We start from the raw sequence: 15,828 nt of genomic DNA on the forward strand, positions 1-15,828 counted from the left end.
GAACAAAAGGTGATATGTGTTCAAAACTCCGTTTTTCTTTATCCATATTTCTTTATACAATTTGTTTCTTATAGTTAACGCCTTCGTCATCGATAAGAAACATCATTGATACAGTAATGATTGATTTTCATTGTCAAGGTGCTTGAGAAAAATATTCGATACGAAAATTTCTGGATGGGTACAAATTGTCACCGCCCGCGGCGATCTCGGAGCCGTCATTTAAACACATATTTTTTCACCATTTTAACGGTTGATTAAATGTATTTTTGGTTCTTTGTGACATGATGCCGATACAACGTTGTATGTCTTAGAATGTATGTTCGTGGCTTCCTGCCGGCTTCCCTTTCGTAAAATATAATTATCAAAGGAACGATTTGCAAACCGCATTTATGCATATTAGAATAATACATAATAATTTATATGTTGTGCCTGGTTCCCTTTCGCAAATGCCACCCATCGCCACTGATGTATATTATATTTAGAAACTTAGACTCTCTTGTAATAGTTATTGATCAGTCCGCGTACTGCTTATTGGATTATTATTTGTATAAAAATGAAATACGCGCCAAACATAGAATATTATGTATTTGTTTGATTATCCGTAAATTAAATACAGCCATTAGTGACAAATCTGCACTAGCCCAGCGTGTTGGACTAAGGCCTAATTCCTCTTAGTAGTAAAGAAGGCCCGTGCGATACAATAGGAGAGTATAAAATATAGGGCTGATACTATTATCTTAGTGATAAACGTGACCAATGTCGATTTTTCTGCACAATACTTATCAATTCAGAGTATTGAATTTGTACTCGATATGGCGATAGCCTCTCCCTCTATCACATAATAGAACGCAACACACATACAAAAAGAATACATACATGTAAAAAGTAGCTTTCCTGATACCTCTACCTACCTCTAAAGTGATAATGGCGTGATGTGTGTTTTGTTTGTATTGGTTATGCAATCAACTCGAAACTATTAAATCTAAAATACAACCAGATTTACCAAATCAAGGTCCACTAAACTAATTTAACGACTGGAAACCAAAAGGATATACAATCTCTTAAACCATCTTTCACCACATTTAATGATCACAAATACGCAAGCTGCAGTTATTAATATTAAATGGCAAAACAAAATTTACCAGAAGCCTGACAGAGGCCGATCCGTTGATGACAAGCAAGATACAGCACAAAACGAAACAAAACTTATCAGATGGCGCGCATGTTAAATAAATATATTTATATGAACGCACGCGATAAGTACTGGATGACAAGAGACTGCCGATGACGGCTGACCGTGGAGGGGTTATCTTGGATTTGTATGAAACATCGCCGAGGGTTCGACACTTGCTGAGGATGTAGTTAGCATGCTCCTTGTAGACAGCGGGAGTAAGATTCCTTTATCGGTGACGTTTTGAAGTTGTAATCATGCTTCATTGCCGGAATTGATTTAAAATTATGTAACTTCGGGAATATATAACATGCACCTTAAAGACACAGTTTTATGTGACATTAAAATGTAGGTTTATTAATTATAACTTGTTACAGGTACGTGCTCTATCAGGAAGGAATGTGTGTTTGAACTTCTAAAGTTCCAATGGCAATCTAAAAATTCTGATACTGGTCAGTTGCCATTACCAAATGAATTTTCCAGTACATTTAGCATCACGAGCTTTATGATTTTGAGACCAAGTTTTAATAATGTTCTTTATCCAATTTCGTTCTAATTAATAATGATTTTATGCTGTAAAAATGACGCTAAGGTCCGCCTAAAGGGACTTGACTTATACCATTAACACCAAATCAACTGTAAGGTACAGATTATGTTTTGAATACCAAACCAAAAATTCTTTTTAACACCGCAGTTGTCAATAGAAAAATGATATAAAAGGGACAATTTGCGAAGAGTCGTCCATCCATCGACATAAACCGCCATCAAACGGCGCGAGACTCGGATATTGTGCGCACTCCATCATCCAACTCGCGCGAATAGTGCTGACAGAAATAGTATCGAGAGACGTCACTTACTCTTTCTTTTGTATCGACATCGATAAGCCCTGGGATTTTCGGTTTGCAAAATATTTTAACGTCAAAAGCGAGTAGCGCTGTGGGGCTTTCCATCGATAAAATAAATGCAGTGTTGGAGGTTTTGCTTTTGTATTTATGATATAAGGTACTATTAGGTGAAATCACTTAGTGAAGTTAGTTTTTTGTAATAAATAAAGTAATAACTGAAATAAAATATTTGACAAAAGTAATAAAAAATAGAATGTGCTAGTTGTATTACCACCTTCATAAATTGTCTTTGTTTTTAAAACATGCGTTTTATTATAAGCGATAATCGACGATTATTTTTTAAGTATTATAGAAAGAAGAATCGATAACCACTTTAAAACAATCGACTGCAAATTTAGACTAAAAGATAACATTTGTGTAACTTAACCACCAAGTAAAAAAAATCTAATAAGACTCCCAATCAATTCCTTAGAAGTTAGTGCCAACATTCCTGTTGAAATAGACACCTTAACTCAAATCGATCTGAAAAACACCAACAAACCGTTAAACACCTGCACCAAACAAAACATCGACACATGATTTATTAATTTTAAACAATTATCTACAAAGGCAACACGCGAGCGCGGATTTATCGAGTGTCGACGGAACACGGCGCAGCACTAGGGGGCCTCACGCGTAGTGATACGTGGCTTGTAGGTCGTAATTTAAAATCGCTGATTTATAGTCCAACAGTAGCATTAAATTTGTAATCATATATTGATTTACAGTCGCGATAAGACCGCGCCCGCTGTCTTCCGAGAACGGTCTATTGCTGTTGGCGCATTGTGTGCCATTCGTTTCGCGTTCGAATTGCTTTGTGGATGCGTTGGTTTGTGTTTTAGATTTGCGAAGGTGTAAACAATTGTATGAGATGTTTTATGTTTTTATTTCCCAGGGCGGTTGTGGAGGTGTAATTTTAGGTGGACTCGGTTGACTGTGCCGTTTGTGATAGATTTTTTAGTAAAATTATCTTTAGTCTATATTGGGCATGAGTAATTTGATGTATTAATTTTATATGGATATAATAACTACTTATAGTAACAAAGTTCACTCATAAGTCAGAAAAAGAAATAAAATTTCTCTTAAAACGTGTAGTCGATGAAACCTTCAAAATAGTAATGAATTCTATCGCACCTATATCGGAAACATCCCGTCCACAACAAAAACAAGCAAACAAAGCAATAAGTCATCAGTGGAAACAATAGTTATAATATGAAATTTGTCGAAACGTTCTGTGATTCGATTTACAGTGCAGTTCCTGTGCATTGTGCGCGCGTCTCCCGCCACGTTACGTGACTTGCGCACGCGCAACTGTCAAATACTATTACGCAGACGCGACCATTAATTCCAGTCAACTCTATTTAAAAGTGGTCGATTTCAAAAAAAATTCAATCCTTTAATCTCTCAACGTTTACCTATATTAATAACTTAACAAATTATTTGTATATAATACAAACAAATAATCCTCAAAACTCCTACGATACTTTAAAGCTTTTAATACCGAATTGACTTGGTCTGGCACTTCAGACTTTGAAATTTACCCCAATAAGAACCTTTATAGGCTATCCAACTCTAAAAGTCTGCTGAGACTCCGAGACACAATTTATTTATACCTACTTACCGGTCTGTATGCGCGGGTATTCAGGCGCTAACAGCGGGATGCATGTGTCAGTGTGACGCGCCAAAGACTATGATTTACGCCGCGCTCCGCTTGCCACCAACAACGACCACTAATCTACCATCGCGCCGTCATAATGGTCACCATCGCGCTAACGTTTAATTATATTATTCACCGAATAAAGTATGATTTTAACACTCAAATCGTTTAATAGTACGATAAAGGTAAATGTGGGAGCGTGGGTGATTTTATTGGTTGAGTAAATGATACAGATTACGAATTAATTCAGTAGCTGTTGTATTTTTTTAGATATTTGTATCAAAAGAAAAATACATTTAGCAATAGAAATGAAATTATTTTGATGCCTATACATAAAAAACACATGCTCTTTGTTTTTTATGTATAGATACATATTCACACACAGAGGCGCGACTGGCGCCATCCACTTTTTGCCGTGCGTATTTCGTCCCATAATATGATAGGAGGTGAGCCTATCGCCAGATAGGACACAAATTCCAGACTAAGGGCCACTGAGTAGAAAACCCAATATTACTTTGACTAAATCGGGGATCGAACCTAAGTTCCCAGCACTGCAGTTGCGACTGGCCTCCACTCCAGAACCTAGAGTGGAGGCCAGTCGCAGGAGGTCGCTTGATGCGAGCCGCTTCCAATAGGGTGATCTGGAAATCTTTGGAAGAGACCCATGTTCAGCAGTGGACATCCTGCGGCTGATGACGATGATGTCTCATCTCCTATCACAGTATGGGACGGAATACGCTCGGGGAAAAATCGATGGCGTCAGTCGCGCCTCTTTATGCCTCTCCAGGGACATAAGGCATAATTATGTGTGTCCCTTGGAGGAAAGTGGGTGCCTTGGTTGCGACTCTGCATAACCCTTCGAGGATAAATGCGTGATGTTGTGTATGTGTATGTCTGTCTATACAAGGCATAAAAAACAATTAAACATGTTTTTAACTCATATTTATTGTCATACAGGAATACGATCTGTCCCTATCGCATAATGGAAGATGAAAATGATGAATTAATATACAAGAAGAAAAGTGGGTGCACTAATGCCGTGCACTAAGGCCACTTCCTACCTTCGAGGACAAAGTGCGTGATATCAAATGCCACACTGTCACGAATGTTCGCAGGTTCAAAACCCAAGGGCACACACCCCTGACTATTCTAAAATGATGTGCGTATTCTTTGTGTATTATCGCTTGCTTTAACAGTGAAGGAAAACATCGTGAGGAAACCTGAGGATATGTGAAGTCTACCAATCCGCACTAGGCCAGCGTGATCGACTAAGGCCTAATCCCTTTCAGTAGTAGAGGAGGCCCGTGCCCAACAATGGGACAGTATATAATACAGAGCTGATATTATTATTATATATAAATGCCACACTAGAGTCGATTTTAGATATGCCATTAATGCTTAAAGATTTGCTGCACCTATGCACTGCAGCGACCGTACAAGTCCGCATCTAGCTCATAGATACAACTTTTCAGCGAATCCAAACAGCCAATGTACACTGTACAGTCGCGGCCGAGCGCGTACTGAGAGATAACTGCTTCTCGGAAGAAATGAAAGTATTATCAGTCGGTGCCGCTAAAGGCGTGAAGTCGTAACCTCTAATAATAAAACATTATATATTCGAGTCCACGTGCCACGAATAATGACAAAATGTGCCGAGTAAAGGGAAACAAAAGTGGGCCTTTTTTGTTGGCCCCTCGTGTATGGTTTTATAAGTCGGCGTCTCTGAGCGACAAGCGATTGTTCTGTTTAATGTGCCCGCAGTGTACAATGCGTGAAGGTTGCATACACTTGCGGCCGAAGTTACGTTTGTTGCGAAACTTTCAGGCCGCAGACGCTTTATAATATACTTTCAAGCTCGTTTGTGTAACTAGAATCCCGCGACTTACACTTGGTAATTTTTGGATCAGAAGTTGTCATGGGAAAACGAGACTAAACATAATTTATTTTAGAATTTAGTCTCGTTTGTGCTTCATGTTAACTGCATATCTCATGAGTAGTGACGTATCACATCCAATTGCTGAGTAACTTAGCCATTTGGTAAACCAATAAAGTACATTTCTGACGTCAACCAGCTTCATTAATTCATAAACTTATAAAAACATGAAGCCATACGCTAATAATTACATCCACAAATACGGAAAATGTATCAAATTGCAACTCACAAATTCATAAACTGATAAAAACATGAAGGTATACGCTAATAATTACATCCACAAATACGAAAATATATTGCAACTCACAGTTCAAAAACCGTGACATTATTGTAATTATATATAAATTAAAATAGGCTCACACATGACCCGCGGGTCAAAAATCCACAATCACCCCGTCAACGACTTCCTCTATTAGAAAATTAATTTTTTTATCACCGTCAAACGTAATTACTCCGGCCCAATTTGTGGACGGCGAACCGTGAACCAGAATCAGGTTGGTATTTGGATTCGAAGTCTTGGGTACAATAAGATTACTAATTTTTAATGCCTCATATGATTCAATGCGAAGATAACTTCATTAGAAATTTGCTAAGCTTAAAGGTAATTTAAAAAAATGATCCTCGATTGGCAGCGGTTAAAATTATTTTCCCAACTGCAGTATATGAAGTTTTAAGGGCATTTCTTATTATTATTCATCAATGCAGGTTGACAGACTCCACACTGCTCCGAAATTTTTATGGAGAATATGACAGATATGTAGGCTTCTTGACGATGTTTACCTTTACCGTTAAAACTAATTATAATTGTATTGTCACGGAACATCGAAAAGTTAAAGTTGTATTTCTTTTTTGAACCTGTGAACCCTCGCCGCGATAATTTATTCCACTTCCAATTAAAATATCGTGCAATTCGGACTAGGCCGCTCTAAATCATAGGTCAGCGTGATGGAATATGGCCTAAACCCTCTCAGTATTAGACGAGGCCCGTGTTTAGCATTGGGACAATATTTACAGGGTCGATGTTATTATTTATTATTAAAAGGGGATTTTTTTTTTAATTCGAAAAATACCTCAGTTTAATGGAAAATGTGTGCCCCATATAGTTAATGAGTTTAATGGATAATAGGCTCTTCTTTTGCGGGATTCATACGAACTTGATTAGATGTGGGTGAACATCGTCTCTCTGCCTAACCAAGGACAAAATTGTTTTACTATTTTCTTTCGAGTATGCCACATTGACCCCCCAAAACCCTAAGTCCGCCCCGACCAGCTATTTTACGCACTTTAATGAGCTACTTTTATAATGTCGTATGTGGCGACCGTGTTTTGTCCAACACCGTGGCGATCTCTGATAAGATATAAGGATAGTGACTACCTATAGCCGCGAAAAAAGTAACACAAAAGGTATATTTCACAAACACATTAGTCTTTGAATGTAAATGATGAAATATTTTATCCAACTAATTTTTAATCTTGAGTTATTTAATATTGTTAGGATATAATATTTTTTGTCAGGGTGTTTGCATTCGAGTGTGTATAAAAAAAAAATCTTTGTGATGGAGTGAGGGCAAGTGACCGCACTCGTTTGCTGATTATATTTATAAGTTTTAAAAATGATCACATGCGGGCCGCCTTTTCAGAGTCATGCTAATATTATAACTGTAATAAATAATGCTTTTCAAATTATAACATTTAATGTAAAAATGGCTTTAATTAAATTAATTTCATGTACCTAATTATATTAATTACTATCTAATATTTATTTATCAATATCGAGTTCTAAAACGAATATTATGAGTACTTAAAAATGATAGACATGCATTTGGGGACACCCATGTGAGTACATGATAGAAAATATTTAGTTAAATATACATTTAAATGTCGATACAAAAATATCTACAAGCCTTGTATTAAACCTTGTCTTAACCCATCTATCTATTTTTCATTTAAAATTCATAATCTTTTTTTATACGGGTATCTGACCCAGTGGGGTCAGATGCCCGTGCAGTGGCACCTGATATTAAATTAAGTGGGGTTCAATAGAAAATCGACTCACAAGAGATGATTACCTCTCGACAGTCGACACAATTATGCCGACCTATTGGAACCGGATATACACAAACTAATTCTGGAACGCGACACACCTACGTGTGCCACTATGGCGGGGTTTAACACCTTGTGTACGGTGGTCGCTAACCAGGCGGATATAAAATATATCCTACCACCAATCTACCATTTTTCAATCATAGAAGCATTAAATTAACCCATAAAACAAACAAGCGGAATCCCCTATGAAGTAACCGCAATATAAAGCGATCATAAACCGTATCGACGACTGAAGAATTTGCCAAACTCCTTCAACTTTGCCACTGAATATCGACTTATCGAGTACGTAGATATAAGAAAAGTTAGACTCGGGCTGTGTTGCATTCTATGCTGAATTTCAACCGATATACAAGTTCTGGTAAAGTGTTTGTCTAGTGTTAATATACAGAGCCATTTTGACATTTCGTTACTAAAATAAAGCATACTTACCTTCTTGAAAATAACACAGTAAATAAGTTACTCGAACCGTAGATGTAAATAAAAAAAGTAATTTTCGAACTAAATAAATATCAATAAAATCATTTTCATTTTAAACAGCCTAATGCCACTGCTGCCACTAAGAGATTTCGTCCCAGCGACATGACATCTTCAGTCAGATATACTGACGCACACGCCATATTCGCTCTAACCTACAAAATTATCAATAAATCAGAAAGTAAAGTTATTGTTGAAAATATTCGTTATTTATGGATAATTATTGTCACAATATTAGAAGAGGTCTTTAACTCTTCATTACGAGTTGGTTTCATTTATTAACGTTATGTCAAAATGCCCCTGGCCCCAAGGGCACACACCTCTGAGTTTTCTAAAAATTATGTGTGTATTCTTTGTGAATTATCGCTTGATTTAACGGTAAAGGAAAACATCGTGAGGAAACCTGCATATATGATAAATTCTCTACTAGGAATTTTCGAAGGTGTGTGAAGTCTACCAACACGCACTAGGCCAGCGTAGTGGACTTAAGGCCTATTCCCTCTCAGTAGTAGAGGAGGCCCGTGCCCAACAGTGGGACAGTATCTAATACAGGGCTAATATTATTATTAATGCTTGTCCAAATGAAATCCAACGATCAACATAAATTAAAAAACTATTTAGCACCTTCCTAACTCTACATCAATCTGGCGAAATTGTCCAAGTTAGCCAATGGGGTTAAGGTGGTCGGTTAAGTGGCAGTAAACGGAGAAAAACTGCAGCCCTCTAGCGGGGCGCGATGTGTCAACAGATAGAGCGGCTAAACACACTGCCGAATCCACAAGGGTCGGAGTTCTTTGATTGCGAGATATCAGCCACCGTGGGAATTGATTTTCTCTATAATAGTGCTAATATTTTTAGTGAAATAATTCTGAATATTTATTTTTATACGCGCATATTTTTATATACAGGCTTTTGCAGAACTGTCAGTTTAGTATATCAGAATAACTAACTAGGTCAGTATCACAATCATCTATCAATATTGGCGATGCCAATAGTACTTTGAATATAACTTACTGCATGGTATTGCTCTATACACGTCCTAAGACGTCAGTTGGTAAATCTAACCCTAGGAATAGATATTGTGGCGGAACGTACTTAGCCGAGCTCTCGCATACAAAGACTGAACGACCATTTAGCTTCCAAGTAGAGATATTATGAAAAGCGGATCAATAGTTCAATAGAATAACTTCTTTTAATCACAAACTATTTATTATGAAAAGACGATCAATAGTTCAATAGAATACCTTCTCTTAATCACAAACCATTTTTTTATTGCTTTGAATGACAAGACGAGTTTGCCGTTCGCCTGATGGTAAGCGAAACGACCGCCCATATACAGTAGAAACACCATCCAACACCTTTAATTACAAAGCATTGTTTGGTATTCCACTGCGCTCGCCATCCTTAGACATGAACTGTTAAGTCTCATTATGTGAAGTAGTTACACTAGCTACAATGTTCTTCAAACCGGAACATAACAGTGACTACACACTGCTGCTTAGCGGCAGAAATAGACATTACGATAGTACCTACCCAGACAGACTCTTACATTAGAAAGACCTACCACCAGTAAATTCTCTTTAAATGATATATACAAATTTTTTACTTCATGTAACAATATTAATACATCTATATTGGGTAGTTTGGCAGTGTCCGGTCCGCCCTCAACTAGGGGACTTTTAGCTTGTTGGCAATAGAGATTATCACTTGTTTCTGATCTTTGATACTTCCCAGTGAGATACTTCCAATGACGTTAACAAATCTTGGGTTATTTTATTGATAGTGATTGCACAAATATTATTATTCGCTGGCATTTAAAAGTGGATTTTTGGTAGGATATTGGTATCCGGATAGCGACCATCATACACATGGTGTAGGACCTCATAACGGTCCACGGTCAGTCACGTTCCGGGATCAGCCTGTGTATATCCGATTTTAAACAGGCCAGACTATGTATATCGACTAGCGATGAGTAATCATCTATCGTCAGTCGACACTCTATCATTACCCTCGACCACTCACTATTTAGTGAAAACTAGCTTAAACTAAAGAGAACGCGTTGTAACTAAGAACGGGTTCTAATTGTAACATAAACATAAAAAATTATCTCTACCTAGCCGAATTTCAGCCCGGGCGGCCACTTTCGGCCAATCTCAACGGAGATTCTGAGTATGCCAATGTATGCGAAATACACTGGTGCACTCTCTGTTCCCTCACTCTCATAGTCCGGTGAGACGGCAATCGAGATGCCCGCAAAGAGATGAGGCGCAGGACCAACGGATTTACGTGCTTTCCGAGGCACGGGGCTATCACACCACCTACTTCCTAAATACAAGCTGCGACTGAGTAATATTTAAGATGGAAAAAACCCTGTTACATTTTTTTTTGGCTGGACTGGGATTCAAACTCAGGACCTTATCGCAGTAGTCGAACTCGTACGCATTACAACTACGCCACCGAGGCAGTCAAAATAAAAATATATCTTATTCATCACATGTGCTCCAGAATTATGACCTCTTTTGAACGCGGGCCTTGAGTTAACGAGGCGCAATATCTGGACCAGACAATAATTACAAACGTTAAATATATCTATGAAGCCATTAAAATTCATTGACCATAACAAGAGGGTTTTGCCAACCCGAAAAAATATGAGTAAAAACACAAAAAGTAATTATTGTTGTAATATTATAAATAATTTTAATTAAACTGAACTTGAAGGACTTCCTGACAAAAAGTATGTGTTTTTGTCAGATATTTAATTAAGGAAAAAATATGACTTCTTTTGTTATGGCAATGCGCATCGATTGCCTTGAGATGTTGATTCCCAGGACAATCATTGTGTGCTTTAATTAAAAACAAATGTTCTGTTCAAACTATTCTCGATATCAGCCTAATCTTAAATTTTAAAACATTTTTTTACAAATTCACAGTTAATCTACCATAAATTTATTCCACTTTATAGAATAAATCACGTACCAATCGGAGAGTAAGTAGGGGGGTGGAAAGAAGTGGGGCGGGCCGTCCGGTTGTCCGGCGGAAGTAGCCGCGGCTCGCCTTTCCTCCCCAGCACTCCGCGATTTATGTACAATGCTATTTTTACTGTAATTAGCACATATTACGTAAAAAAAGGTAGTTTATGTTTCTAATTTTTTTTCTATTATGTTGTCAATTTCCTTAATATGGTAGAAAGGATTTCCATATTTAAGAAAATTAATAACATTTATTTCGATATATTTAAAATGCTGTATAAAATATAAATAAAATCCATCTAATTATAATTCTCATTAAGTTAATCCCGGCGTTTTGTAGACTTAAAATAAAAATATATAATTGTAAAATGTAAGTAAATATTAAACTTTGACTTGCGTATGACCAAAACCTCAGTCCACCCCGTGACCATGAAGGCTGCAGTCTTCGAAACGTCGCGAGAAAATAATAATATAAATAACCAAGATAAAATTCATAAACAGTTTTATTACAATGTCTAACATTCGCAACATAAGATATATACTTCTCATTTAAAATAAAAGCCAGGAAGAACTAACTAACACAAGAGACGAAGAGACACGACTTTAAATTGTGCTGTACAACTTCAAATTCGTCAATTTTCAGTCGAGCCCCACATCTAGGTGGCTCCGTAGGTATAAACACGCGTGGAGTTCGTGAAACTAATCGAGTTTGCAGTTCTGAGTTATTCTATTTGAAGCTGTTCGCGACAACTTTCGACGCGTTTTATAGCATACGATACGATTTTTTTATGACACATGTCACATGATCTAAAGTAGATTCCATTATGTCTAACAATCGTTATGTTGGAAATACATCTACTGGATTATATTATAGTTATGTAGTTCTATAAGATGAAGTATAGGTAGTGCGTCACCATCCTCAGCCATATGAAATCCACTACTGAACATAGGCCTCTAATACAATACCTGGGTAGAAATTAATTTTGCCATGTAATATGAAGATGATATTACGTGCAAGACATAGTTTTATGGTATAAATTTATTCAATGTATTATTTTTAACATATTGGTAGCCTTAACAAGACAATGTAATATTTACTCTGAATTCAACTATAGTCAAATATATTATGGCTGTGCCATCCAGATTCGGTCAATCAAGCGATATACATCACGTCTTATAACTTTTCTTTAAACCGTTTTACTCATAATAAAATTGTTAACACGCCGATGTCTTTTCAGTATAGAAAATAAAGAATAAATAGTGTGAGGATTTTTTTTTAGTGCAATAAACGCTAAAAAAACAGTTTTTAGATTTTTTACTATCTGACTGTATGTTTGTACACGCTCCGTGCAAAATTTACTGCATGGAATTAAATGTAGTTTAATATTGCCTATATTTTAAGCTAGAGGTCTAACTTATGAAATGAAATGAATTTTATAAATTCCACATTAGCCTACTTGCTCTAAACTTTTCTATCCGATAACATCGTATCGTATGATATAAAAGCCATATGTTCATATAGTGTAAACGCTCGTCTACCAAACTCGGTGTAAAACATATATATACATAAATATACGTTATGTTGTATGTACTAGAATTAACGGGTAAGCCGGGATCGCTCCCGGATTTCCTATAGATAAACTTATACGAGGACGTCTTCTGTGACGCAGTTTCTTTAGAAAGATATATAAGAATTTATGTAATCACTCCTGAATATAAAACCTGGGATAAAAGTGATAAGTATCTTCGATATAAACGGTTGATCTCAAATGTTAAAGGTTTTGTTTTAGTGTTTCATTACAGAAAACCTTAACTAATAATTCAGCAACATTGTATTCAGTCTAAACTACACTTTAATTTACAAAATCTCTGCACTAACACAAGATCTTTACAATAATATCTCTTTAAACAACAAACATAAACAAAACACAAAACCGTAAAAAACACAAATTAAAATCATATCACTAATGCGTCGCACCAGCGCTTATAGTGATGCTCGTACCGCTTTATCGACTATCGATATTTCGGCATTGTCCAGCGCACGCCCGCGAGACGGCCACGCTCGTCGATAAAAAGATTACACGTTTGCGTATACGTATGCTGCGTGATGTGAATTTTAATGCGCTCTCCCCTTTGTTGGAGACCACTAATAGATTTTAATCGGTTGCGGACAGTGACAGCGCAGCGACTTGTGTCTGTTATTTAATTATTTCACGCTTACATTTTGAAGAGATATTTACAAAATGTACTCTTCCGTGTTACTAGACCTTTATTTTTTAATGATTTCTAGTAGTAAAAGATAGTAACATATTTACAAATTTGTAGAAACTATATAATCTTACATGGCGCTTTTGCCATTTTTTCGAAACTAAGACTTTCGATTCATAATAATATCGCTTATCGGCCTTTTGGCTAACATCAAAGTGTAGATTCAAATTCAAAAATTATAATTAATGCGTGATTCTAACACAAAATATATAAAATATCTTAAAGATCGCCTCAATAAGCACACTATGTTTTACCTTAAAATTTTGTCACCTTCGCATTAACAAACTATCACTAACTAGTGAGCAAAGTCCACAACTATATTCAATATGCAGTATTTTCGTTGATGGCACGCTTTCCCACACCTTCTCATCGGATTATCGCAGCACTCTGATTTGAATATATTTTTATCTAGTTTATTTTGAAATATTAATGGCGTTTCAGGCATTAAGGGCATTACGCGCACACCCTTGTTTTTGTACTGCGCGAATTTGCATGAAGGGACACTGGGAACGTTTGGCATACGGATCAAAGAGATGCATTATACCAATGTATTCGGTAACACGTAAATAAATAAACAACGTTGGGACCTCGTATGATTCACTGAAGTTTTTTTTTATGTAACGGAATGTGTATAGGACAGAAATTCTAATATAAAGTGACGTTAAAATCGTCAAAACTTTGTGCACATAAATATTTTATCTTACATATTATAGGGCAGTGTCCGAAAATGTATTTAATGTTTCCCTAAGACTCACAGGCACAATAGTTGTGATCTAGTCCATTCTAGTATATTTTGCTTGGCTTGAGAATACTAAGCACAACTGCAAGTCACAATACTTGAGCATCTTGCGGTACAACCATAAGTAATTTATCAACATAAACAATATACCCATACTAATGCTGTAATATTTACACAAAAATAAATACTATTTTGCTTAAACCGAATTAATCAGAATATTAAGATAAAAGTTCAATATTCAGGCCCGCTTCAGACAGTGTCGTGTCGCCGCCATCCACCCTAATTCTTCCAAATTACAATCAGCAACAAACACAAACGTTTTAATAAAGCCACCGTAGCGGAGACGGTACGGTTAAAAGATCAATAAAGAGCCGATATGAGTTCGTGCAGATATCTACGCGTACAAAAATATAGCTAGAGATAGTGGAACGATGTCTGCCCATAATATTCTTTGGGGTGCATCTCATTTGGCTTAAGAACCAGCCTTTGTCAACAAAGTTGGGGGCGGACGGAAAAATCGATAGTGGCCACGAACGGCAGGCCTCCGATCATCGCACGCTTGTCCTCGGTAATTCTTGCGTCTCAATTTAAATTTTGAATTTCGAATATGCATTCGAATTTTCAACTGTAACTGTCACTTTTCAATTTTCAAATAATACATTATCGCACATCATCGATATCGATAAACGCATGCAAAATAATCACAACTACTGATAAATACCTTTGGCTATTTTGTAAGAGCTTACAATAAAGAAATTCCAATGTTAATTAGTATGTTAGAAGTGAAATAATTAAATAGAAAAACTAAAAATAACCTGGTAAAAGTAAGAAAAAGGTATCAATTTCTCTGTAAAAACTTATCAAGACAATCAAATCGAATACTGAATAATCGAGCGATAGATTAATTGTACACTCTAGTTGGTAATTATGCATAATGACCACTAATCATCGGCTAACTTGACGTTTTGCATAAACATGTAACACGTTTACTATGCCATTAATCAAGACGTTTATTGAGTGTGTGAATACATAAACGAAACATGGGCTACAATATAATATTCAATTATCATTAAAGCTTCTACTAAACAAATATTTGGCTTCAGAAACAATTTAAATAAGAGTTGAAAAAAATATTTTTCGCCGCATCGTGATTTCTATCTAAAGAAAGTGATAACAGGGAAAGGTCTAACAAATAAATTATTAGACTGCTTCCCAATATTAGTTCAGGAGACAAAACTTACATTTATTATTTAGCGGATATATTTTATATCCGCACGGATAGCGACCACACACAAGATCTTAAAACCCATCATAGTAGCCCAAGTAAGTGTGTCGCGTTCCGTGATCAGCTTGTGTATATGCGGTTCCAACAGGCCGGCATAATTGTGTCGACTGCCGAGGGGTAATCATCTCTCGTCAGTCGACATTCTATTAAACCCCACTCCACTTACCATCAGTTGCAGTATGGACACTTTCAAATTCAAATTCAAATTCAAATTCAAATAATTTATTTGCTGAATACGGTACATGTACATTTATAGGTGTTATAAATTGAAAAGTTTCGCCATATTCTACCCTAACTGGGTGTGCAAATTTTTTTTTTTTTTTTTTTTTTTTTTTTATTATA

This window comes from Manduca sexta, chromosome 26 (assembly GCF_014839805.1).
Source record: "Manduca sexta isolate Smith_Timp_Sample1 chromosome 26, JHU_Msex_v1.0, whole genome shotgun sequence".
NCBI classification, from domain to species: domain Eukaryota; kingdom Metazoa; phylum Arthropoda; class Insecta; order Lepidoptera; family Sphingidae; genus Manduca; species Manduca sexta.